This window comes from Drosophila miranda, chromosome XR, assembly GCF_003369915.1.
Source record: "Drosophila miranda strain MSH22 chromosome XR, D.miranda_PacBio2.1, whole genome shotgun sequence".
NCBI classification, from domain to species: domain Eukaryota; kingdom Metazoa; phylum Arthropoda; class Insecta; order Diptera; family Drosophilidae; genus Drosophila; species Drosophila miranda.
Window position 1 is genome coordinate 34,420,299 of NC_046674.1, and position 3,772 is coordinate 34,424,070.

Consider the following 3,772-nt stretch of genomic DNA (forward strand, 5'->3'; position numbering starts at 1 on the left):
CGCCCTTGGTCTACTGGGCACTTCGCTCCAGTCTACAGCGACGAGCTTCGCCCCTGGGTAAACTTCCCCGACTTGCGCTACCGCTGCTTTGTACAGCTGTACGGAGCGCTCGTCTTCACAGGCTACGATTTTTATGCAGCCCTGGTACCAGCCCATGTCTTTGCAGACGGGGGGGGGGTCCAGGCTGCTTTTCCAGCAGCTCGAAACAGCGGTCGGCCAGTGCCAGTGTTAGGCAGTACTCTGGAGCGCTTCGGTGTTGGCCCAGGAGTCTCTTGCGAGCGCTGCCTTTTTGGCTGAGGGGCTTCCTTCTTCGGTGCTTCCTTGCCAAAGTTCGGCAGCACTTTCGAGGCCCACTCAACCTTCTTTATCTGGACATCTGGCTTGCGTTCTGCCGACGGAGTATATTGCCAGCACTCCTTCTATCGGCATATGTAAAAGGTTTGGCTTGGACACTAGTAGATGGTGACTCATCACCCGCCACTTTACCAGCAGGCAGAGCAGCCGCAGGATTGCATAGCCACTCTGCCAAGGTATCGGTTTTGGGAGCCAATTCACCACCCACCCCGAAACCGGGATGGGACCCCTTTGGGCTCTTCCTAGCATCTTCCGCCGCGCAGGTTTTCACTGCTGGTTTGCGGGTTGGGTCAGGCCTTTGGGCTGCTGCCTTCCCCTGTTTGGGATTGCTCCCTGTTGGCATTTGGGGAGGGCCAGACTCATTTTGTTTGTTTTTTAAATCTTCCATTCTTTTCCCACGAGCTGCAAAGAAGGGGTACGGTCCGTCCGGGCAGAGATCCACGTTGCCCGGATAAGGCATACTTAGAACAGGGAGCTGCCAAGTCCCTGAGCTCTCCGTTAACGACTGGGCTAGTTTTATATACCGGGCCCCCAGCCAGGCTGACTCTCGGCACGGGTCGAATAACACTCTTAGTCCGGCCCAGTGTGAGCTGAATGTGGGGGTTGAGATGTGGGTAGGTAGTGTGTAGGGATAGGGGAGTGTGTGAGCTACTTATACGAGGCGGCACCACAAGCGCATCGTCAGTGTTGCTACTTCGCGAACACCCGCTGGCTGTCCGGGGCTGCTTATTTTCGGTACTCTCCCTAGGGATGTCCGCTTATTCGCAGCTGACCTACCTATATGACCTGTATATAGGTAGGACGTTCGCTATCCGCAACCTGCGACCCGTCCGGTGGCCTCAGCTAGGCCCCCTTTGAGCCACCTCACGAGCTCATCAGACCAGAATGCTAGATGTTCTTACTCAAGCGCATTTCTTGAATGGTGGCCCTCCTGCTTCGTTCGCTGAGCCTGACGTCACTCAGCTAAACTTCGATTGCCTGGACGTTTCATACCTGCAGCAGCTCTTTTGGTCCCGGTGGAAGGAGGAGTACGCACTGCGAAGACCAGTTTAGCAGTCGCAGATTTGGTTCTTGTCAAGGATGAGAATCTTCCTCACATATGGTGGCCACTGGCGAGAGTGGTCGAGCTTTTGCCTGGACGAGATGGCGTTTCCCGAGTTGCTGTGCTGAAGACGTCATCTGGAATCACGAAGCGCGCCTTCAAAAAGCTGTGCCTGCCTAAGGGGCACTTAAAGATGCTGTTGAAAGTCAGGCTTCCAACGGGGGGAGTATTTCGGGTCAAGCAGCTTAAATATTGTAAATTATTGCCAGTGGTGCGGCCCAAAGGAAATGCATTTTGTTGTTGTCATTTCCTTTGCCCCCACTGTAAAGATCATTTGCTACCGCATATGCACATGTAGCGGAATTCTGTCGTCTCTTTATATCGCAATCTCTCGTACTCGGCTTAACAGCGGCCCCGAGCAGCTCTAACGCTCTCGGGCTATCCTACTCTCTCGCTCGCGTCTAAGCTTGCTGCATAGGGCCCGGCAATTTGGCCCGTCAGCCCTGGCATTGTTAGTCTTGAGCTAATCGTCGCAGCAATAAGATTAACATCCTCGCATCAATCGTTCGCCCAATCATCCCCATATGTACATACGCGATAAGTTGGTTTACATATGCACATAAATTGTGAATTATATACAACCTCTCGACTTTCATTAACTTCAAATTGCAACAGTTATTAAAAACGCTTATTAGCTTAACACCTAGTTTTAACTATTTATTAGCTTAATATAATAATAATAATAATAAAAAGCCGTCATCGATTACAGAAATGAAACTGTAACATTAGGAGCTAGGTCGTACCCAATCATTCAGGGTGGAGAAGCTATTGAAGCCGGCAAGACCGCACAGAAGTGCACTGATCTCTCTACAAAAGAAGAAAAGATCGCACATAAGTGGATTTATGGAGATGGAGAAAAAATAACTATACCAAAACCGAATACAGAGTTGAGCCCGGATGCGCCCGTGAAGAACGAGGACGAAGTTGAGTACCCATATGAGCCGGAAATGGGTTTAAAGTTGCGAAGTCAGTGGTCTCCCCGGCCGCACACACACCATCAGGATGCCGGCGCGGCGCCGCCAAAGGCGTACGAATTCAAGAACATATACCAACATAATCGCGAGCTCGCAGCGCGCCGGCGCACTGATGACGAGCGTAAGGCGCGACAATTCCACAGTCGACCAATGCCCAATTTCCCGGAGTTGCACAAGCGCTTGGACGAGATCGTGGTCTGCCACAAGATAACAATTCCCAAGACACCGGAACTGTGAACCATTGGCAGATTGATTTGGACCGCCGCAAGCGCAAGGAACAACAGCAACCCCAGCTCAATCAAGTTCGCCGCCCGCTCCACCTCCACGACGATCAGCCCTGCCATCCCAGATCATTCCAGCTGCGCAGCGATCAGCGCGTGCTCTAGCGCCGCGAATATGACGCTGCTGTGCAGGTCAGCCTGGAGAAGAAGAAAAAAAAAGGTAAATCAAGACGAACAACGGAAGCGATGCGAGGAGGAGCAGATCAAGGAGATACGGAAGATGACGGTATTCAAGGCGCGTCCAAATCCCTTCAAGTAGCACCCGAGCTATAAAAATCCACCAAAACTCTAACTTGTCCAAATTTCGATTTTAAGGAACCCCTTCCCTCACCCATTGTGCATTCTTCGGGCGCGTTTTAAAAAATTTTTGTTCCACTTTCTTGAACTGTAATCTGTAGTTAAGAGCAAGACTAGGCGTTACGCGGGGGTAAGGATTATACATATTAATACATACAATACATATACTTTTGTAATACGAAGGAGAATGATTTTTACTCGAGATCTGGTCACCATAAAGGCAAAAAATTCTATCCATAAGCAGAAGCATAAGCCAGAAGAACATCTAAAGCAAATTAAATAATATTTCATTTGCCGGAAGCGGCAGGCGCAACCTCCTACCAGGAGATATCCCAGAGATCAGCGCCCTGGCAACGCTTCTCTAAAATATACACACATACACACGTACTATATATTTTTTACCAGAATAACTCGATTTTTCTCTAACATTATTTTATACGTACATTCGTTCGTTTATATATATATACACTATTTTTTGTCGATGTGAGTCGTAGCTTCTCGAATGGGAAGGACGACTATATGAATAATATATGTATATATGTATACCATTAGGCAATTTGCCATTGCAATCACTAACTGTTTTTTATTTTTAATAAGTCGAATGAAAAAAAAACAAACAATAAATAACTGTAAATTAATTCGATAAAGTGCCTTGACCCATCTCCAGAGGGAGATCAATACTTCGCTTCCGCTCTAGACAGTGAATTAAGGGAATGTAATCAATTAAGATTAGATCATTTAAACGACGAAGAAAGGGAGGCATT

General features: G+C 48.6%; 1 pseudogene; it reads left to right on the forward strand.

Moving 5' to 3' along the window:
- The first annotated feature begins 2,403 nt into the window (after positions 1 to 2,403).
- On the forward strand, positions 2,404 to 2,985 carry LOC117186410 (annotated as a pseudogene).
- Positions 2,986 to 3,772: the final 787 nt, after the last annotated feature.